The sequence below is a fragment of the Acomys russatus genome, chromosome 16 (genome assembly GCF_903995435.1).
Source record: "Acomys russatus chromosome 16, mAcoRus1.1, whole genome shotgun sequence".
NCBI classification, from domain to species: Eukaryota; Metazoa; Chordata; class Mammalia; order Rodentia; family Muridae; genus Acomys; species Acomys russatus.
The window spans coordinates 33,827,573-33,851,513 of NC_067152.1; the positions used below are offsets into that span (position 1 = coordinate 33,827,573).

Consider the following 23,941-nt stretch of genomic DNA (forward strand, 5'->3'; position numbering starts at 1 on the left):
CCACTCCAACAAGCTCCAACCTAATCCTGAAAGCATCAAAAGCATCTTTGTTGATGGTGAGGCATCGAGTTATAAGTGACCCCCCCCCCCCATGGTAGACACTGCTGACCAATAGAAGTGCTATTCACTTAGTCTGAATCCTTCTCAACACAGTGCGACACCCACGGACTACTTACTGGTCAAGATGCTAGCTGCTCTGCCATGGCTCAGTTGAGGTGGTGGCTTCAGAAGCCAGTCTCTAGGGGTCATTGGCTTGGCTCTGCTGTCACCTACCAGGTGTGTGACATAAGTGCTAACTAACATTGTGCCTTATTTTCCCCATCTGTGAAAAGGGGATCTTAAACAGGGGTCACATGAGAGGGTCTTTTGAAGGTGACACAGCAGGGTTTAAAAGGTCACTGAGCCTAGCATACAGTAAGTGTGCCAAACATATCACCTGCTGCTCTAACCAGGTGACCAGGAGGCAGCTGTTTTATCAGAGAGAACCAGCTTTGCCTGTCTCCTCCTTGGGACTGGCATGGAGCCCTCTTTATCCTCATATGGCCACAAGATTGTGACTTTCAAAATGAGCAGTTTGCCTGACTCTTAGGAGGCCCCATGCAATGACTGTTTTTCCTTCAGCCCCACTGTTATTGAACTAACCAGAGCAGGCTGCAGCTGAGCACTAAACCCTGCAAAAGCCCTTTGCTAAGCTCTTCCCAATTTCTCACTTAAGCCTTAAAAATGCCCTAAGAAGAAGGAGCTCCCATAGTTGGGGATGTAGCTTAGTGGCAAAGTACTCGCCTGGCATGCGCAATGCCCTAAGTTCGATTTCTAATATGACCAAAGGGAGGGATGTAGTAGGCCCTTCTGCAAAGCTGTCACACACAAAGAAGGCACAGAGAGAACAGGTAGTTTGCAGAGTCCCAAGGAGCCACACCAGAATTCTCCAGAGCCACGTTTTCCTGCCTCTGTGCTCTCCTGGAGAATTCTCCAAAGGAGAAAAGAGGTAGAGGCAGGAAGTGTGTGTGTGGGGAGGGGGGGGGGAGGCAGGGGGCGGTACACCTGCCAAGTCACTGGTGCCAAAGGGCAGTCAGGCAAAGCTGAGATGGCTCAGATTTGCTCACTGAGTACACCTGGGGCTGGGGCAGCAATTCCAGCCAAACAGAAACCAAATTCAAACATGATTTTCAACACCCCTCCCTCCTCCCACACCTGTGGTGCAGAGTGACAAGTAAACACACTGTTATCAGCTGGAGCCCTGGTGGCTACATGTCTTTTGGTGGAGAGCCATCAGCTCATAGGCTTGGATGAGGCCTCAGAGCTCTGGGCTCATCAGCCACACCTGATGCCCATGTCCTCGGTCTCAGCCTCCTGGGAACCCAACGTCCTGCCTGTGTCAGTCTACTGGCTGCTTTCCATGAAGACAGTCTCTATTTTTGGCCCTTACACAGTCCAGTCCCCTAGGGCAACAGAGACAAGTGTTCCCTTATCTTGCCCAAGATGGGTACCCCAGCACTAAAGAGCAGGTGTCCACGAACTCACCCTTGAATTCAAGTCAGTACCTACATGCCCACCACCTGTCATGTACCAGGTGCCTGGCCATGTACAAGTGTGTATGTGTGTGTGTACGCATGTGTGTGCACACTCAAGTGTCATAGCTGTTCCATCCCTGCCTTTAGCTTGGCAGTGACTTGGTGACTCGGGACAGTCTGAGACCAAGGCAGGGAAGCCACTAGGAGAAACTGTTGTCAGAGCTGAGCCTCAAGAAGGATCACCGAGCCAAAGACTAGGTAGATGCTCCAGACCCAGGGAACTCATGGTAGAGCTCAGGGCCAGAGGCCCATATGCCTGAGCAGGTAAACGGTGGCTGTGAACACAGAAAGCTGTGGGAAGGAGATAGATGTGGCATGGCCCGGGGCCTCTGCAAACCTGGGAACCATGACAGCAATTAAAGCAGTAACTAATGATACCAGATCTTCTGTTTGGGCCCTCCAGAGTCAGGGACAGAGAAGCTGTGGGACAGTCAGGATCTAGACTCTGGGATAGTTTCTCGTAGAAGCTCACCTGCTAATTTGGGGGGTAGAGAGACTATTCTCTAAGAGCCATGTGTCTCTATCCATCATCGATCTAAATGCCCCTCACTTCCAAGTACTCTTGGCTTAAGGCACCAGTAGCTTTCCTGGGCTGTACCAACGATCAAGCCTCCAGAGCCCCTCTCCTCCACAGTTTGTTCTCAAGGCCAATAACACCCCAGGCTCCCAGTTGGCAGTTCCAGACCAGGTGTCAATGCCTGTCCATATTCATTCACCCCCAGTCTCAGCTCCCTCTGCCTCAGCTTCCTCTAGGAGGTTTGGAGCCAAGGCTTGAGGCTTTTGCTTGCGGGTGGGGGGGATGGGGTGGGGTGGGAGTATAGCGAATGGAAAAGCCAGCTTCCCTCCCTCCACACACAGGCACAGCAGGCCTATGAGCTGTGGGGCTTTGGTGGGGCTGGAGGCAGAGAAGGCAGGCTGGCTGGGAGCCAGGCTGCAGAGAAACCCCTGGGAACAGAGCGGAACAATTGCCATTGTGAGTTAAGCAGGCCATTTATGGGGAGGATAAAAGTTAATGAGAAGCTGTACTTCAGCCCCCACCATTAAGCGAGAGCAATGCTGGCAAATAAACCACACAAAGAGGTGGATGGGAAGCAGCAGAGGGTGACGCCATGGCAGCCTGTTGGAGGGGGTGGGGTGGGGAGTCACATCCATCACCTGACTAGGAAGGTGGTCAAGGCTTGGACATTCCCAGTTTCATCTAAATTCTCCAAGTGGCTTCTTAATCTATTACCCAGTGTCCCCATACTAGGGACAGTGGACACTGGTCAGGGAAGGAGGTGAGGGCTCTTTGTCAATCCATCTAGATCAGCGGTTCTTGACCTGTGAGTCTCTACCCCTTTGGGGGGTTGCATGTCAGATACCCTGCAAATCAGATATCTACATTACAATTCATAATGGTAGCAAAATCACAGTTATGACGTAGGGACGGAAGTAATTTTATGGTTGGGGGGGTCACCATAGCCTGAGAACTATATTAAAGGGTCCTAGTATTAGGAAGGTTGAGAACCACTAATCTAGATAAAGCCTTACTCGGTCCCTAGAAGTGGTCTAGCTGGACAATGCAAACTTGAAGCCTTGGTTGTCCTAGCAGTTTGTACCAGTTCAGACTTCTCATAGCCTTCAGAGCTGAGAGAGGCATGGAACCAAAGCCTGGAGTGGTGTGGGCATCAAGTGTGGCTCTGGTGTCATTGTGTCATTGGTTATGACGATCCCAGCAGCTGACATCACCTGGGGATATCAGTTTTGAGTGCACTGTCTTACTTCTTGCCCTTGCTGTGATCCTCACATTACAAAAGGAGAAACTGAGGTCTCTGGAAGGTCAGTGAGTGCATAGCTGTGTTTAGAACCTGAACAGTCATCCTGAGGACCAGAGTGCTTAGACCACACTGCTCTACCATCTCTGGGACCAAACGCACACATCTGCACACAGGCACCAGCTGGTAGTTAAAAGGGCTGACAATGCCCTGCACCATAGAGGAATTTTAATCCATGGCTGCTCTGGCAAGGGATCACATCCAATGAACCTTCTAGGTCTATGTGACCTGGATGGAATGCAGACACACCCTGGATTACAGATAGGCCCTTAGTACACATCTTTAATCCCAAACAATGAAAGAAAAGTTACTTTATAAAAAGGAAGCAGGCAGGTTGGAAAGTGATATCTAGTTGAGGGGCAGACAAAGTGATGAACCAGAGAGATCTGACAGACTGGATGAGAGATAGGATATGCCCAGCTCTCAGGAGAACAGTACAGGGAAGAGAAGCTACTTAAGAGCAGGGCAGAGACAGTAGTAGTGGAATGGTAGAAGAGTGAGTGGTATGCGCGGCAGTTTTCCTGGGACAGTTTTACAGAGACAGGTCCCAGAGATAGCAAGCCAGAGAACGGGGAGCCAGAAAATTAGAACACATTGCCAGAGTTAGTTGGAGGCCAAGTGCAGCAACTCAGTCTGAGGCCAAGAAAGAGAATCCAGAAGGAATCAGTCAGCTTGGAGAGGCGTTTGAGCCAGAACAGCTGAGTTGAACCAGCCAGCCAGAGTTCAGAAAGAACTAGAAAAGGAGCAATTATTCAGCAGTAAGCCTCTGAGATGACAATTACATCTGGCGAATAAAAGTTACATTTACAACAGCACGTAAGATGGAATGTTCCACATCATCTCAGGAATAAGTTTCTGAACCACGCGAGGTACCCAAGAACCCTGGGTCTCTTCGGAAATGTGCATATTTCTTAAAAAATACTGCTTTTGTGTGAGTGTGTACCAGATGGAGACGGTATATGTGTGTGCCGTAGAATGTATGTCAGAGTGAGAGAGTGAGAGAGAGAGAGAGAGAGAGAGAGAGAGAGAGAGAGAGAGAGAGAGAGAGAGAGAGAGAGAGAGAGAGAGAGAAGCTCTGTAGAATCCATTCTCAGACACTTTTATAAGGGTTCCAGTGATGGAATTCAGGTTGCCAGGGGGGGGAAAATGTACTGAGCCATTTGCCAGCCCTATTTTTCTTTTCTTTTTGGTTTTTGAGTCAAGGTTTCAAGTGGTCCAGGCTGGCCCCAGATTTGCTATATAGTAAAAAAAAAATAACCACAAAGCTCTGACCATTCTGTCTCCATCTCTCAAGAGCTGGGATACCAGGCATGCGTGCACCCCTCTCTCCTAACCTCTGGAGGGCTCCCTGCTTCTTTACCTGGCCTTGTCTACCCACCAGCCAACTTTGCAATTTTACATCCTGATGTTGTCTTCTTCTCCTCCTCTTCTGTCCTTACTGCCCTGCCCCCCTTTTTGGATCTGTGTGACTTTTAACTGGTGTCCTCACTCAAAACCACCTGCCAGGATGATTTGATGACACAGGACTTCAACGTTCTGATCTCTAAGCCAGAGGCCTTGGTCTGACATAATTTGCTGTTGAGTCTCAGCTTGATTCATGTTTGTAAGAACCAGAGGACCCCTGTGAGGCTGTGGATGTAGGGGAGCACTGGTCTCCCCTGAGCCCCTGGTTCTATGCTCATGTGCGAAAGGCAGAAAGAAATGCTCACTCCATCTCTCTCTCCCTTTCTCCCTGCAGTGAGCAAAATACCCCAGGACCAAGAATGTCAAACCTGGACAGAGCAAGCCACAGAGAGAACATCAATGTTTCCATCCAAAAGATGTCAATGAATGAAGTCGCCTGTCACTGGCCTCCCTGGGCCCACTAATCAATAATGGAAGCTCAAGTCCATTGTTCTGGAGGTGAATCCACAAACTGTACCGCCAAGAGCCACAGTGTGGAACCCAGTGTGATCAGATGAGTACAACCTTAACTGGCTTGTGCATGTGCATGTGGAAGCCAGAGGTCAACTTTGGGTTTTGTTCCTTAAGAACTGTCCATCTTGTTTTTGTGAGGCCTTTGGGCTGGCTGATTTGGCTAGGTTAATGGGCCAGTGAGTTCCGGGGACACATATGCCTGTCTCCATCTCCCCAGCTCCGGGATTACACACGCGTGTCATCATGCCTGGCTTTTAACATAGGTTTGGGCATCGGACTCGGGTCCTTATGCCTGAACACGTAAGCACTTTGTTGATTGAGTTACACTACCAGCCTTCATGCCAACTGACTTTAACATCAAAATAAAAGAGCCACCAGCAAGCAGGCTGGATAGTTAGCTCCAAGAACAAACCACAGAGACCCCATACATCTGACTGCATCCTGTTTGCGACACGCCTTGTTCCCAATCCCTGCAGTCTGGCTGTTTCTGAGGGTGATGCAGGTCAACCCAAGATGGTGGCAAGCTGCAGGTGGATCCCAAGCCAGGTTGTCTTCTGCCCTTTTCATGCCTCCTTTTTGCTTGGCTGGAGCTCAAAAGCCAGACTCCTCAGGCATGGCGAGAAGCCACCTTGTGACCTGCAAAGCTTTCATTATTCATTAAGCCACCCCCCCCCCCCCCCCGCTTGAAATCCGGGTTTTAGCCACACGGAGCACACATCTTCGGTTCTCCAGCAGCCTTCCCCAGCTCACAGACAGAAGGCAGCGCTTCAGCCATCAGCTGCAAAAACGCAGTTGTTTGCCAAGGTGCTGCAAAGCAGGTCAGCGGCCTGAGTGCTGTGGCCCGGAGCCAGCGCCGAGTCCACTGAGGCCTCAATATTTTACACCTAGTGACTTCGAGTTATATAGGCTTTAGAGTTTCCGACACCAGATTAAACTTGATTCGAAACTGGCCCTGGAGGATAATTTGTTAGAGAAAAATAAAGAAGGCTAGATGTGAGTCTAAAGCCCTTCCAAGGTAGCTCTGTCTTCCTACAGTCTAAGACCACTCATTTCTGGAAATATCCAACTCTTGCCTTTGCCACCTTCCTCTTGCCCTGGAAGTCTAACCCTTTCTCTTCCTGCTTCTCCTCTTCCCCCCACCGCCCTCTACAGAAGCGCATGGAGAAGTCGGCGACACCCTCGGACACTTCTTTTTATGTGTCTCTGTGTTGTGGTGTGCATGCCATGTTTGCATGGGCATGGGTAAACGTATGCATGTGGAGGCCAAAGGTCCACATCAAGACTCTTTTTCAATTGCTCTTTCATATTCACTGAGGCAGGGTCTCTCAGTCAAACCCAGAGCTCATGAATAAGACTAGCTAGCTAGCTCCAGAGTTTCTGTCTCAGCCTTTAGAGACTGGAATTATAGATGGGCCACCATACCCACCTGGCATTTACTTGCACACGTACTTTAGCCTCTGAGCCATCTCCCCAAGCACCCTCCCCGACAAAACGCCAACTTTGTAAAGTCACGATAATCTGTTGATTTATACTGATGGACCCAAGAAGTCTGGGATATGGGTGCTACTGTTCCATTTCCCAGAGGAGGCTCCAGGAAGAGCCAGAGTGAGCAGGTCTAGAGAGCTGGGTTTTAAACTGCTTATCCTTGGCCTCAAAGTTCATGTTGCTCTTTCACATGGCACCCAGCTTATGGCAACTGGTGGCCAGAAGAGGACTAATTGGAGACCAATTCACGGTCTGGCAGAGGGTGTCCATGGCAACTGGGGAACCTCCTGCCCCCACCCCATGTTTCACCTTCCTGTTTTGAGTAGCCTTGAGGGTGGGGGCTGCCAACACATAGCCCTGATGTGCCTCCTGGGTCATCATACTAAGGAGCACTTGGTCACCTGTAGCCCTAACACTCCAACACTTTTGTCCTTGATGGGTAGGGGTGGGCTGATGTCTCCTGCACAGAGTGAGCAGGTGCACAGTGGACTCTGGCTGGCACAGCAGTGAGTGCTTAGGCAGAAGACTAGCCACAGGTGGGGGGAGCTGCCTTTCACTCCCAAATGTATGATCTTGGCTTTGGGAAGGCATGGCCCACAGTGGTGGCTGTAGCAGCAGGGACAGTGCCGGCTGAAGCGGAGGCGCCTAGAAGCTGGGCCCTGTGTGCTTAGCCTCTTATAGGCCAGGCCTCCAGCTGGGCCCTAATTCACAAGGCCGCTGCCAGCACTCATTCATAAATGATGACAAACCGCTCTCAGCAAATGCCGAGCTCTGCATCAGGCCCCAAGGCCCCTGCTGGGGACCTGAGCAGCAATCCGAGTGAGTCCAAGGCACTCTGGAGTTGCTGAGGACCCTGTGCGAACTCTGAGGTCCATGACAGCCAGTGCCTCTCTGCACAAGTGAGCAGGGCTGACTGCTGACATTCCGCTTGTTGGAGACAAGGATGGGCGCCCTCTGGATTTCCCTCCAGGACCTCAGAACAGCAAGCTTTGGAGGTTTCTGTTTGCTGACAGGGCTTGTGACAGCTGGCGTGGGAAAGGGCAGCTGGAGGAACATGTTTTCTGATAGTCTGGGGAGGTAGAGACCCGAGGAAGGCACGGGAACACTCGCGTGACAACCCTTGTAGGAGGAGTAGACTTACCCTTTGGAATTAAAGCCAGCTGCATCCAGGAGTCCACATCCCTACTTATGGAAAGCTACTATGCTTCACTCCCATAAGCCCCTCTCCCCCCTCCTCAGAGGGAGACTCAACAGGGAAGGCAGCCCCACCCAGAAGCGGGCATTTCCACAGTGGGCCTACACATCCCCTTTCCTAAAGTGCCCACAGAGCAACCCAACTCTCACCGGAAGGCCTTCTTGGGTGACATGTTTATCTACAGTCTAGCTAAGGGCAGACGTCAATTTTATGGGCCCTTAAGTTTGTGGAACTAGGCAGATCCTCTTACAAAAAGAACACCCAATAAATGCTGAGCTGGATTAGGCCTTGGTGGGGTGGGGCTGCCCCTGCAGCTGTTGAGGCTCCCGTTAGGCCAACCCCTGGCCCCAGGGCTGATGCTGTCCCTACCACTCAGGCAAGCCCCTCACCTGGTGGGTGGGTTCTGAATCAGGGTCCAGGAAATCAAGTTCCTATATACACCCTATATACACCCCTCCACACACACACACACACAACCCCTAACTGCTCAATCCAAGCCAAGCAGAACTGCTTTAAGCTACGTAGACACTAGTTTGTCTGGGAAATGGTGTGGTGGAGGGCAGAGTGAGGGCCCTTTGAATGCTATGGGGACAATTTTAAATAAAGTTTTATTTTTAATGGTGTGTGTGTGTGTGTGTGTGTGTGTGTGTGTGTGTGTGTGTGTGTGTGTGTGTGAGATTACTGGTGCCCTGAGAGGTCTCAAATGTCAGATTCCTCAGAAGCTGCAGTTACAGGCAGTCATGAGCCACCTAATATGGGTGTTGGAAATTGAGCTCAGGGTCTCGGTAAGAGCAGCTCATCAGTCTTAAGCCCTGAGCCATCTCTTCAGTCCCTTGGAAGTTTTTGTTGCTATGTGCTGGGTACCTGATGGATGGATGGGTGGGTAGTAGATGAGGGGGGGCGTGCGGGGGCTCTGCTTGTTGCAAATGTTACTGCTTCACATACAAACTCTTTGATTAACCCAATATGGGGTTCCAGGAGATAAGTACAGATAGCCCTTCCTAGCTGAGGATTCTTTGCGTGTGGACTGACAACTGAAAAATGCTATTATATTAGATTGTGTGTGTGTACATATGGTTTTCTTATTACTCTCTAAACATTACATCATAACAGTGACCTACATGGCATTTGTATTGTGTTAGGCACTATAAGCCATCTAGAAGTGATCTGAAGTACTCAGGAGGATAGGCAAAGGTTATAAGCAAATTTTAAATGAAGGATTTGAATATTCTCGGCTGTCCGAAGGGGTCTGGAACCACCCACTACAGGTAACAAAGGTCTACTGAACAACAGAGAACAGTGACCATAAGACTCTTATTTTCTTTCCAGATCCATCTGGCACATGCACTCACCCAGCGAACACTCACTTTGGCCACTGACTTGGACGCTTTGAAATCATGAGTGAAGGCCACTGCCCCTGCCCTCCACGAACCTTAAGCAGATATCCAGTGACATGGCAGATACACTGTGCCCATGTCTAGGCACAGACTTGGAAGTCTGAGAGCAGAGAGAGGAAGTGTCAGCATAACTAGGGATAGCTACGGGTTGTGATGAGGGTCATCCGTAAGTCACATCCTGGTGGATGCAGGGAGTGGGTGCGCAGTGGCTCCCCTGAAAGACTCTATTCCAGCAGGCAAGGTGACGATGGCGTGGCTGACAAAGTAGAGCAGACAGAGGCCGTTCAAACCGCAAGTCTACTCTGAAACGGGAAAGCAGGCTCAACCTTCAGATATTTTTACTTCGTGCTTCTGTGTCCTGTGCTCTTGGTCATCACTCCCTGATGCTGAATCAGGGGGTGCAGGATGCCAGCCAGTGTGTTGGTCCATTATATTGGCCCAGACCATGAGCATGGCCTCTGGCATCAGCTAGAGACGACTTGGTTGATTACAAGCAACAATCCTAAGTGTGTAGTTGCCAATTATCAGTTTGTATCCTGGGCTCACATTTGGGGGTGGGGGTGGGGGCAGGGGTGGGGGGGGCAGGGGGCGGGGAATTATTTCCTCTCTGGATCGGTTTCCCTCAGGAAGGGAATAACCCTGTAGGCTGGTATCCTTACCTGTGTGGTCAGGGAATGTACAGTCTAGCAGAAGCTTCTCCTAAGGCTCTGGGCCAATATAATGGACCAACACACTGATCACATAGGGGCAAAGATGCCAGCCACTAGCTGGTATCCTGTGCCCCTTGATTCAGCACCAAGAGGTGACCAGAAGGAAGGGTCACCTCGCTGGGGTCTGGGTTCTGAGAAGGGGAGCGCCAGTCCATTACACCAGAACAAGTGCTTCTAGGCTGAAGATCTTAACTCCTCTTCTCCAAGCAAGCTACTTTGGCTCCCACCACGGGAAGAAACAGAAGGCTGTTGAAAATTGCATGAGTTTTAGGTGAATCCCACCCAAGGCTAGGCTGAAGACCAGGCTTCATTCAGGCTTCAGCCTCCGGGACCTGGTGTCTTCTGTGTCAACCGTCTGAGCCAGATGTTTTCTGAGCTCTGTTTGCACAGGGGAGGGAGGGAGCTGTCATCTAGTAACTGCCTGGGTCTGCAGTTGAGCTGATCTAATCCTCACAGTAGCCCTTTAAGTCTGGCATTATCACTCTTCTTTTATAAATACGGAACCTCAGATTTAAGGAGTGCACAGGCAAATTCCCCAAGATCATGCTCCTAATGAGGAACAAAGGCACAATTCAAAGTCAAGTTCACCTGACTGGAAGTCACCCATCCTAAAAAAATAACCCCTCCATCTGCGGCAGGCAGATCCTATGGTGGCCCCGAGATATCTCCTGGAGGGTGGGTGGCACCTGGCAGTATGCTAATGGGATTATGTAATATAGATTTCCTGTGCATGTTAGAGAAGATCCATGGGTATGTGTGCCCTCAGCTCCCAGCCTGGTAGCAAGCAAAGGGCCTTGCTTGGGAACTGTCAATGTGGTCACAGGGCAAGGCGCCCTCAAGGCCCCCTGCTGATGGCTAGCAGGTCAGCAGACCTCCAATAGACAACCACAACTGTTTTCTGCCAGCAACCAGCAACCAGAGGGCTCTATGCTCCAGGAAGGGATGTACCCCATCCCACACCTCACCTGTGTCCTCGGGACACTTGAGCAGAGGGCCTCCAGAACACGCGCCCATTCCCAAGCCATGGACACTGAGATAATGTCTGTGCTCTTTGAAGCCACTGAGATTTTGGTGATGTGTGAGGATGCTTTTTTTTTTTTTTTTTTTTTTTTTTTAAATGAATATATGTTTCGCAGGAGATGTTTGTTTTGCCTTTGGAAGCTCAATCCAGCCTTGGAAAGAGCTGTAGCTCCAGGAAGAAATTCATGTCACCTTTGGGAAACTGGTTCACCTATGATTCAGGTTTCTACACTGGAATGGGCATAAAGTCAAGGGTTATATCACCAGGTTGGTCTTAGGGAGCAATGAATAGGTCATTTGCACGCACTCTTAGACTCCACAGTGCACAGTGAACTCTCTCTCTCTGTCTTTCTCTCTCTCTGTCTCTCTCTCTCTCTCTCTCTCTCTGTCTATGTTCATGCATATATGAGTGTGCTCATATACCGGCCAGAGAACAACCTTGGGCATGGTTCGTCAACTGCGGTTACTTCTTTGTTTGAGGGAGGGTCTCTTACTGGGTTAGGACTTCCCAAGTAGACCAGCTCGGGAACTCCAGGGATCTAGTTGTGTCCACTTTCCCACCCCTGGGATTATAACCATGAGGAACTATGCCTGGCTGGTGTTTGGTTTTTAAAGATAGGTTCTGGGGATTGAACTCAGGTCCTTGCACATCCAAGGCAAGTTTACTGAGCTATGCCCCGCCCACCCAGCCCGCCCTCAGGCCTTCCACGGCGAACTATCAATGCAGTGGCTGACAAAACTGTGTGTTTTATTCTCTCGGAGAGTGACGCACACCAGTTTTCAGGAGCCCGCTGATTCTGGCAGTCACATGTGAGGCTACTCTTATTTGGAGCTCACTTCCTGGGGGCTGCCATCAGGAAGTACCACGCATTGGGGTGGTTGGCTTCAAACACCTGACTTGATTCTCTCTTGGACCCGGGAAGCTTGACCGTGCTCCCTGGTTCAAAGGCAGAACCTGTCTGATCCCCTCTCCCCTTCCCCGTCTCCTCTGTTCTCACAGACACTCAGGATATTGGATTCAGGACACTGTGACGGAGCGTGACCTTAGCTTAACTTGATGACATTTGATTCTAAAGTGCCCACTCAGGTACCCGAAGTTAGGACTCTAGTATATCTTTAGGGGGCACAATGTAGTCCACAACTGTCCCCCAAATCTACATATGATGTTACTAAAAAGCCCTTGGCAACCCCCTCTTCCTACCTATCCCTCCTGCCCCCTTCAGATGACATGATATTAGATACCTCTGCCAGCAATTTCTGGAACATTCTGTCCCCCAATGTCTCATATACCTCACTGGCTGCGGGGGAACAGTGGATACCATGGGACATAGGGATAAGCGAATGATTAAGGGAAGGGATGAGTGAAACACAGCATGTGAGGTGGGTAGAGGTGTGAGTGTGTGGAGAGACAGGGCTGGGGCTGTGGCAGGTAAATGCTGTTAGTGTCCGGGTTAGATCTCTGAGAAAACCAGGAGAGCTGCTTAATAGTTTCAAAGAAAGGCGGGCACTGCAGATAAACATGGCCCCCCTCTTCCCTGGCTGCCCTGGCTTCTCTCTCATTAGCAGCAGTATGGAGGAGGAAGATACATCGGCAAGGTGGCTCAGCCAGTCAGAATGGCCAGGTCACAGGGCATCCTGGGAGGACACGGCAGAGTCTCAATGCCAATGTCACAATCTGGGCTGTTCTGACACTCCACCTGAGTGTGAGTGACAGGATCCAGGCAGACAGAGCCTCACGTGCCATGGGAGGGACTCATGTGCTCCCTAGTGGGGCACAAACGTGGTCATGTAGCCAGGTTGGGGGCTATCAGGAGAGTGGTTTTGTGGCCACGTAGCTTCCTATGTCATATATGTAGGGTAAAGGCTGTGAGATGTGCAACTGTGAGATGTGTACACACGCATGCACACTGCACTGTTTTCCTCCCTTGGTGGACCTCTGCAGCCTGCACACACCAGGAGCTTGTGTGGTCTGAGGCATGATGTCACCCATGAAACTGGCACCAAGACTAATAAAAACAGTGCTCACCGATCGCCTGTACTGAGATCCCCTGGACTCCAAGGAACTGTGCTTCCCAGCCTTTTCTGCCTGTGGCTTCTCAGCAGGCGTGGCCAAAAGGGAGGCTATATCTGGAGCCAATAGCAGGAGGCCGCCCAGTTTAGGGCTGAGGAGTACAGTAGGTTCTATTTCATCCTTTGCACCTGGCATCATGGCTTTGAAGTTGCCCAAAGAGTGGCCTGCCTCATTATTGTGTGTTGGCTTCTCCAGGGACCACGACCAGGGTGCTGACAGACAGAGGTCTCTAGACAGTCAACGGGGGTGGGGGTTGGGGGGCGGGGGTGGGGGTCGGGGGGGCAGGGGTGGGGGGCGTGCACCGTGGGAAGGAAGCACGAGCTGGGTGGGGAGGGACAGCAGCCTGCCGAGTTCTTTCCGGAAGCACAGTAGACACATCTCCCGAGAAGTTCCAAATCTTCCCATGTCCCAGCTGTGGGCACCTGCAAGGTAAGGCCACTTACCCCGTGTCCTCCTAAAGAACTGCATGTCTCCTATCACCTCCCCAGAGTCATTCATCACGCTCGTCCTGGGTCTGGAGGATAATGACCTCCATGGACAGCGGTTATGGACATGACTCTGGAACCGGACTCCCTAGGTTCAAATCCCAGCTTAGCTCTGACACTCATAGTGTTTCAATTTCTCTGTCTGTGAAACGAGGATACAGTTAAGAAATTAAACATCGAACTCCTACTCTGATCTACCCAATGGACAGGACATTCTCCACAGTTATGTGGAGAGCGGGGACTGACTTTGACATGAACTCTGGTGCTCCATATTTGACCACCTCCCCTTGGTGGGGAGGCCTGGTGGCACTCAAAGAAAGAAGAAGCAGGCTACCACGATGAGACTTGATAACCTATGACCATACAGTGGGGGAGGAGGTCCCCTTCAGTCTTAGACCTAGGGGAGGGGAATAGGGTGAAAGTGGGAGGGAGGGAGGAATGGGAGGATACAAGTGATGGGATAACAATTGAGCTGTAATCTGAATAAATTAATAAAATTAAAAAAAAAAAAAAAAGAAAAAAAAGAAAAGAAATTAGTTAAGGCACGACAGCCCCTTGTACAGGCTGGTCCAGGGAGACCAGGGCAGTCAAGCCTGCTTACTCCTATATATGCCCATTCTATGACATACCTTCAGCTCTGTCACCTATAGAGGGTTCCCTTAAGTTCCTGCATCTAGCCTGTTTCCAGGATGAAAAACAGATGAAATGCCATGCTTTCTCCCTCACCTCCCTGTCCTGACTCAGATTCCACTGTGCCTACTCTGGTTTCTTCTCACGTGTTCCTAAAGGGGTCCTACCCTCAGGCCTTGCTCCCTTCATCCCGTTCTGCGTTGCCCAGAGGCAGTGAGCACTTGGGACACACACTGCTTCGCCTAGAACCTTTTGGTCAGGAGGGCAGGCACAGGCTTCTCACAGGACAAGAGGCCAGGGCCTCTCAGCTTCTGTCTCTGCCTCTGCCAAGCCCGACTCCCGTGCCTCCTCTGTTGTCTGCTTCGGCACCATTTCATTTCTTAGGCAATTCAAGGTTTGTGTTCACACCTTCCCAAAGACTCCCCTGCCTAGGGCATCCTCCACGCTTCCTCGCCCACCATCCGCCCTGAGCCCTCTTTGCCCTGTTGCCCCCGATATAGTCATGGCTGACTCCCCAACCTGGCTCACATGGGTGTCGTCTACAAAAAAATCCCCACAACACTCCCACTCCTCAGACAGACTCCTTCTCCCTGTCCTGTGACTGGAGCTCCTTGTGCATGCATGGTCATGTGTGTGTGAACCTGTGATGCCTGGCTGTGCCTCTATCCACACTGGATGCTCAGACTCTGAGGGACAGGCCAGCATTCTACGTTGCCACTGGGAACTCCATGAAGAGTCAGCTAAGTGAACAAGGCGTGCACAAGAACTGTGTGAGTGGATGACGAGAGGTGTCTCCGTGTGTTCATTTCCCCTGCCCTGAGGGACTCTGGCACATTCTGGAAGGCACTGAGGCAGCACCACCTCTTCTGAGAAGCCTTTCTTGATTTCCCCAAGGCAGATAGAGGCCAAATCATTCTGGACTTGAGACGTCATAAGGTATGTCTCCTAAGCATGGGTTCCAGAAGATTCTCCCCCCCAGTTAGGAACCACCCAAGGCAAGGCAGGCTTCAGGCTAAGCATACTGTAGTGGCTGGAAAGATCTTGTTGGGACTCAGGTTAGGACATGCCTGGGCGAGTTCAAGTCCATTTTTTCTCCTGCCATGTTACCTTATGAAGCTGACTCGAGCCACCTTTCCTTTCTTTCTTTCTTTTTTTCCTTCTTCCTTCCTTCCTTCCTTTCTTTCTTTTTGTTTTTGTTTTTTTTTTCCAAGACAGGGTTTCTCTGTGTAGCCTTGACTGTCCTGGACTCACTCTGTAGACCAGGCTGGCCTTGAACTCACAGCTATCTGCCTGCCTCTGCCTCCCGAGTGCTGGGATTAAAGGTGTGCGCCACCACGCCCGGCACAAGCCACCTTTCATGGAATTTGTAAGAATTCACTGAGGCTATCAGTCCCGAAGCAGGACCGTGTGGGTGGCCATGTCATTCTAAACAGCTTTATATCACAGAACTTGCTGGTAACAATCCTTTTCTTCCAGGTCCCGACATCCACAAAAGGCACTTGTAAAGCAACTGGTGAATGAATGAATGAATGAATGAGTCTGTGAGTTCCTAGAACTTAGCGAGGGCTAGGTATATGAATCTCCAATGAGCATGTGCTCAGTTTATCAGATTCAAACAGCAGCAACAATAACAACAACAACAAGAACCAGAACCAACACATTAGGAATTGTTGGGGCATCTGAGGGCTGGAGTAGGCCACTTGGGGGAGCCTCTCTTGCCCCAGATTCTACTTTTTTTTTTTTTTTTTTTGAGGAGAACTTTTATTGAGGCTGACATATAGAACACAATCCTGAGACAAAAGCTTGATGGACATGCCCCCCCCCCCCACTCACGTAACTACCAGCCAGGTAGAGACAGAACATGTCCACAGCCTGGCGGACTCCCTCGACCCTTTTCCATCAATGTCGCCCAGAGAAGCCATTTTGCTACTATCACCCTACATAGTCTCGCTACCTGAATGGAAGCCTGCTCTGCTCGCACTGTTTTCCCACCTAGCTGGGAGTCGGTAGGTGAATGCTATTGTTGGAGTCTGGGTGGGGAAGTGTGGCTTTGGGGTGGGGCATCCCCAGTGAAACCTGCTCTGGGGGATGAATGCGTGTGGGGAATGTCTTCTCAAAGAGCCATCTTAGCAGAATACTCTCTGCACACCATCCTCAGAGCCGCCCCAGCTCACGGTAACCTCCGTCCCTGTGGGCTCCATGGGTCAGATCTAGACTCAGCATCATTCAGGGCTGTGGTGGCAGAGCTCTCCCTACCTCCTCCTTGAAGCCTGCCATGCCAGCCTGGCCCACAGCCAGCATACAGCAACCACTGGGATGCCCCTGCTGGGTGGGTCCTGCTCTCTTTCATTACACCCAACTCCTCCCTGTAGCGTAACTGCACTGTGACACGCCCCCCCCCCCCATGTCCTGGGATCACTGTAGGCTCTCTGGGATATTTACAGGGCCCAGAGACAATGCAATCCACTTCGTTTCCTTACTGTGTATATAGCAGGTGCATGACAGCTTTTAGGAGAGGGCTGAGAAAGAGATCAGACCAGAGTTTGGAGAGCTGGGTGCCAGTACCCGTTGTGTCTCAGGCAGCATAGGGAGATGCCATGCATGCCGCATTGCCAAGATGAGGCTGGCTGTGGACTGTCTGTGCAGCGGGGTCAGTAGGTCGTCGCCCATGCTGTCATTGAATGGGAGGTGGCATGGCTGAGGTGAAGGAGGAATGCCAGAGAACCTGAGTTCATGACCTGCGCTTCTGGAGCCTCAGGCAAGTGACTAGGCTTCTCTGTTCCTCAGTTTCCCCATCTGTGGAAAGTGGTGATAGCTGCTGTCTCTGAGGGAAGCTGAGGACTAACCATGCTAATGTATATAAGGCACTTGGGGCAGCTGCTGGCGCACAGCAGCGACCATTGCAACTACTAGCTCTCCTCCGGTCTACAATCTACCTGATTACCTAATAGCTAATTCAATAATTAATTAAACACTGTTAAATCCTAGCTGCTAGGAGGAGAAAACGAAATAACATGAGGGAAGTTCACGGAGTGGGAGATAATAGATAATGTGCTTACTCCACAGACAGCACTTGATAGCTGTTAAAGGATTTGTAATTATGACAAAGGAAAAGGTGTGTGTGTGTGTGTGTGTGTGTGTGTGTGTGTGTGTGCGCGCGCGCGCGCGCGTGAATAAGCTGCCAATGGTGGAGGATAAGGCACGTACTGTCAGGAGTGGACAGGGCTAACCTGGGCTTCTCCCTGCTCGGGCTAACTTCTAAAAGATGAGAGGGTCTTGTGATGGGTCTGTCTGGACCCAGCATCTTGCCAGTGCTTGCCAGATCACATTTTACAACGATGTGCTGATTTTAAGCAAGAAATGGGCAAGCAACTACATATCTATATGTATATATATATATAATGTATACATACATGTTCATGCACATGCACATGCACATATTGCAACCATATGTGAAATATACAAAATGCGACCATATCTAATCTATGATGCAGCATATGTGTGTTTATAAATTATATATAATACAAACATATATGAAGTATGTACGGTGCAACTATATATAATCTATAATACCACCATTTATAATCTATAATGTAACCACGCACACATATATGTAGTGCAAAAACAGAAGTCCAGGGAAACTTCCTTTCCTTTCCTCCCGAGATGGGCAGACTCAGGGAGAATACCTACTTCCAAGAATCTGGAAGGCCTTAGAGGGCTTTGTTTTCAGGTTCCGGGAAAGACTGAAGAAGAATGGAGGAGTGACGTAACTGCTGTAACTGCTGGAGGGACGGGCGGTCGGTCGTTTTGATCAAGAATAACTTTTCCATGTCAAGTGCTGGGAATCAGAGCTGCAGAACGCTGTGCTGTGACATCCCTGCCTTTCCTGTTGTGTGTGTGCTCACACTTTTGTCCTAATGGAGACCCCTGCTAACAGGAAGCAGTGTGTGACCTGGCCATCAGGATGGGCAGGGAGCTAATACTGCATCAAGTGGCTTTGAAAGGCACTGTGGAAACTGGTTTTCCTTCCGTGCACTCACTATGCAGGTTTTTCCAAACTTGACCCAAATGAAGTTGGCAATGGAATTTTTTTTTTCTTTTTTTTTTGGAGACAGGGTTTCTCTGTAGCTTTGGCTGTCCTGGACTTGAACTCACAGAGATCCCGCCTGCCTCTGCCTCCCAAATGCTGGGATTAAAGGTGTGTGCCACCACCACTGGGCTGGCAGTGGAATTTTTTTTTTTTTTTTTTTTGAGAGAGCACCCTTTATCTCAAAGACCATGAAGATTTTCGGTGCAATGAAGCGCTGTTTAAACTTGTCACAGGGGAAGAATCCCAGGGGCTGGGGGCAGGCAACAGATCGAAGCTGCTTCTGTCTAACCATCACTAAATTCCTATTTTTAGGAAACTTGGTCAGCCTGGCCGCCTCCTCAGGAGCCTCTCAGGAGCCCAGTGCTCTTTACGAGGCTTTCCATACGTGATAGAAGTTCCTAAGAGTCCACATCCACATTTCATTTTCTCCTCAATTATGTCATGGCACTTTTTATTGGAAGAGAGAGCTCTCTAGGATGAAAACCCAGTGTATAAACTGCAACGTACGGGAAATAAAAGATTCAACTATAGACGGCTCTTGAAAGCTTTGATCCAGGAATCAATTTGGTTATAAGTCAGGGGTGGCCAGTCGTGAAACCCTGGCCAGAAGCCACGGGCGTGGTGCCCAGATGCATTTAAGAATAAGGAGATGAAACTCCATCCATTGGGAAAGAACACATGCACCCCATTCATCTGGTGGTTTCCTTTAATTTAAGCATGAGGCTTATACCACCCCACCCCCCAACATAATAGAAAATTTGGAAACCATAGGAGATAAGATAAATCACTCCTGGTTGCCATGACTACTGTATTAACATTTTGGTGAATTTCCTTCCAATATTTTCCCCAGCCTAATAAAAGAGCCCTTGCCACAGTCACATCCATTTTGCACCAGATGATCGTTAAAGGCCCCACAACCGTGGGTTTCTCACTCACTCAATTTGCCATTTTAATAGAATTCTCTCCGTGTTTAAGAACCCTCCTAATCATGGCAGAGTTAAAATAATACTTTTTATTTTTTATTTTTAAATCTAGGAAATGCTTCAAAAACTCTAGAAAGGCTATCTCTCCACAGGAAGCTTGCATAATTTAAATATGGCTGGCCAGAAAGGGAAGAGGAGAAATTATTAAAAAGGAAAATGAAGAAGGATGGAAAAGAAGGAGAAGGGCGGAGAAACTGATGTTTACGAAAGTGGGACTGGGCTGGCAGGATAGCTCAGTGGGTAACGTACTTCCCATGCAAACTCCAGGACCGGAGCTGGGTCTGCAGCACTCACCCGAAAGCCTAGAGAGGGTACATGCATGCGCACTGGGGGAGTAAGAGACAAGCGGATTCCTGGGGTGCTCGGGCTAGCTTGGTAAGCTCTAGGTTTAGTGAGAGACTCTGCCTCAAAAAACAAGGTGGAGCGAGACGGAGAAAGACACCAGACACTGAACTCTAGTCTTTCTCTACACATACGTGCATGCATTCACACACACACACACACACACACACACACACACACACACACACACACACACACGAATAGAGAGAGACACCACACACACACAAAAAGGAAAAGAGGTTGCCCGGCATGTGGCTGATGAGGACAGTGGCTATGTTAGTATGGTGGCCACCCAAAAAAGAATTTCTGGGACACACAAAAAAGCCAGTCACTCCAAGAAAAATGGAGCTGACTAGTATGAGAATAGAAGACAGGAACTCAGAGGCCAGAGGGCAACAGCCTCAGGGCCTCAGACTACAGGTTATAAGTGATCATCAAGGTAGAAGAGAGCCCTTCTGACCGGTGAAGCCAGTGGGACCGCTCAGCCGCCAGGCATCTGGCGTGGACTCGTGGTCAGGGCTCCTTGGACTCCTTTAGGCTCAAAAGACAACAAAAGCCATTTTTCATGCAAGAGGAGTCAGCCATCAGGAGGAATCAGAGCCCCTTTTGTATGACAAGCCAAACTGCTGAAGCGAGAAAATGTCTCGGGCGAGGGCTCAGATGCGAGCCGGGGACAGCGTGCTCGCCTGGGGAACCCTTGCTGTCAATGTGCACTTGTTATCAGAGCTTTTCAGAGCGAGGCCCGGAAGCAGTGCCGGGTAGTTTCAACCCCCACACCCACAGCATCTTAACGATGAGCTGGTGGCTTGGCCTTGGCTGGGCTGTGCAGCCCCTGGAAGAGAGCCTGAATGTCCTGAGATGTCCTGGGAGAGTCTTGGTTGCGGGGGGTTGGGGGGAGAGTGACGGGGTCCCCATGTTTTCCTTTGCCCATCGCTGGGGGGTATGATTAGGAATGAGGTGTGCAGAGGCCCCGGGATTAACACCAAGGAATTCTGTTCCCAAGACTCATGCTCACTGCGGGCTGTTACATCATCTCCAGGTATTGGGCATCCTTTACGTCAGCAAATGAGATACAGATGGCGCATGGTCACAATTCTAGCCCCAAGCCAAGCATTTGCCTGTCTCCCCATTCACTCCTGCCAGAAAATGAGGATTGCTACCCAACCCAGTTTATGGACAAAGCAACTGAGTCTCAGAGAAGCTACAGTAATTGAGTTAGGGTTTCCTAGACAGGAGGAGGCAGTGTGGATTCAAATCCTGACTTACCCAAATCTGGCTGTGTCTCCCTGTCCTGCCTGCTGTTTACAATGCCAAATACATACAAGAACCCTGTTTAGTTCAGGCCCATTATAGGACATGTTCTCTTCACGCCCCCCCCCCCCATGAAATGTCTCTCTTGTTGAATGGGAAGTGTTTGCAGGCTTTTGGGGGTCCACAGTGCCTAGCTCAGAGCCAGGTATTCAGCAGGGTGCTATGTGCTTTGAGCAGCCCCTCATCCTGATGGGAGGTGCATCCTGGTGGTGGCACTTAGCAAATGCAAGAGAAGCCAACTCCAGATTTCCATAGCCACCTCTGTCTCTACCCTACTGCCATCTTCTCTGCAACCCTCTTGTCCCTATCACCAGCTTTTCTGAACTCCAGTGTCTTCTTGGAGCAGGACAGGTCACTTGGGATCACTGATGGCATTTGCACGCTCCTTGCGTTCAAGAGTGGTTAAGGACCTGGGCAGATGGCTCAATGGTGCTTGCCGCCATGCAAACATAAGGATTGGGTTTGGATCTCCAGGCCCCACCCCCGTCAGGTTGATTGGGCACAGCTGCAGTTCTAGCCTTGAAAAGCAGAGACTTGAAGGTCCCCGGAGCAAGCAGGCTGACAAGACACATAAACAGGCCCTGGGTTAGAGGAGGGAGAGACCCTGTCTCAGTGAATAAGGCAGAAGCCTGAGTCAGAATGATTTCCCAAATCAAACTTCGGGCCTTCATGTAGGGTGTACATGTACACTCCCCACCCACCCCCAATAAGAAAATGGGGTGCTCTCTGCCCCTTCTCATCTTTTGTAGTTGAGGCAGTCCTTGAATCTCTATGTGGCAGAGGATGACCTTGAACTGGTCTAGATCCTGCCTCCATCTCTTCCAAGCACTGGAATTACAGATGTGCACCCCTACACCTGGTTTACGGGGTGCTGGGAATCAAACCTAGGGCTTTGTGCACTTTACCAAATGAGCTATATCCTCAGGCCCTGGGTTTTTCCTAGCTGCTGTCTTGATTTCTAATTTCCAAGATGTCTCTCCCTTTCCTGCCCACACCAGGAGAGCCAACCCTTCCAGGATCTTCATGGCAACTTCTGTGTTACAACTTAATACCCACAACAAAAAACTTTTGCCAAGTCTCTCAGCCAGAGTTTTCTTTCAGAAGTATGATTGCCCCCTTAAGCCCCAAGTACTGGGGCTTACGACATCACCAGGGGGAGCTATCTCCATCCATCCATCCATCCATCCATCCATCCATCCATCCATCCATCCATCTATCCATCCTTCCATGCATGCATCCATCTGGGCTTCTGTAATCTCTCTCCCCAGGTCATGGCTGTCTCAGCCCCAGGAGAAGGGAGGTCTTCAGCCAGATACATAGTAAAGTTGAGCTCTCCTCTCCCCACAGCTGGGCACTCAGTCCTGCGAAGTGGCTCTTCTGTGGCTTTCCTGGGAAGTGGCTCTTCTGTGGCTTTCCTGGAAGTGGCTCTTCTGTGGCTTTCCTGGAAGTGGCTCTACTGTGGCTTTCCTGGGAAGTGGCTCTACTGTGGCTTTCCTGGGCTGAGATACTGTGAAGCTCCTCCTGGCCTCCTCCTTCAGTGCCTGTCCCCCAACTTCTATATATGACATCCAGTCGGTCAGACGGGCCTCCTTCAGTCTTTGGGAAACACCCTTCTTCTTGGACATCCAACAGTGCTGGCCTCCCTCAGATCACCATCTTGGCTTCGACTCTCATCATTTCAACTTAGGGACAACCTTGGTGGCCTCGTAGCCTCAATCCATCTTCTCCATAGAAGGAGTGAACCCACAAAACCAACGTATGGTGCTGACTATGTAAGTCTACCTGTTAAGCTTGGCAAGTCACTCAGTGACTACACACACACACACACACACACACGGGGGGGGGCAGGCAGGGATATTGTGCATCCCATTGCACTATTACGGAGGTTGGAAGACAACTTTCAGGAATTTATTCTGTCCTTTCTCCATGAGACCCAGATAATAAATAGACTCAGGTCTTCAGTCTTTGCAGCGGGTACCTTCACCCACTGAGTCACCTCCTTGGTCCATGACTCAGTGACTCTTGGTGAACTGGTCCAGCTCCTTTCCCAGACATCACTTTATGCTGCCCCCAGCCTTCTGGGCTGAACCATCAGCACAGCATGTTCTCCAGTGAGACAGTGACACCATGTTTGGGCAGAGCAAGGCTCCTTGAGTACAATTCCTTTTGACCATTGTGGCTATTCTATGGCACGGAGTACTGTCTAGCATCCAAAGCCCCATTTTTTCAGATGAGAAAACAGAGGCCCAGAGAGACAAAGAAACATGTCCAAGCAAGGTGGTCTTTCTGACTGCCCCCAGCCTCTCTGCCTATTAAGCATCAGCAGGTTCACTTGAGACTCTGGGAAATGTCAGAGTTGGAGGCACCAGGGGCCAAGCCTGGCTTTTTCACAAGTGGGGGAGCATTCTCACTGGAGGGAGCTGGGGAGCGATGTGATCTGGCTGATAGCTTGAGGAGACCTTTGTGGCTGCATGCAGAGACCAGAGCAGAGGGAAGAGGATATCCAGGCACCCAGCTGGAGGTACAGAGTGGGCGGAGCAACAGCTCCATACAGAGGAGAACCGGCTGGGGACAGAAGGGGATAGGAATGGTTCTAGAGGGAGCTCTGCAAGTGTCAGGAAACAGGCTCGACCCTGTCTCTGCAGTGGCCAGTGCCACGCTAGGTGTAAGGCAGAGCTCCTGGGGTTTTGATGGAGGCTTGATGACAACTCGTGGGGCAGGGAAGGGAGACTCCTCCAGATGGCAGACAGCTTGCCCCACACCTCATGTGTGAGGCTCTCCGTGTGCAAGCCTTTCCCTTCAAAGTGTGTTGGGGGCAGGGGAGCCAGGCCCAGACCGTTTCCAAGAAAAGGATTCTGAAGTCTCAGTTCCTGCCACAGTGCCGCTATTGAGAGCATGGCCGCTGTCATGGGCCTTC

The 23,941-nt window shown here is 50.3% G+C and overlaps 1 protein-coding gene across 1 annotated transcript in view; it reads right to left on the reverse strand.

The window, feature by feature from the left end:
- Positions 1 to 23,941, reverse strand: part of Cacng4 (calcium voltage-gated channel auxiliary subunit gamma 4) — a 56,606-nt gene that overhangs the window by 23,222 nt on the left and 9,443 nt on the right. The gene's annotated exons all lie outside the window — the stretch shown is intronic.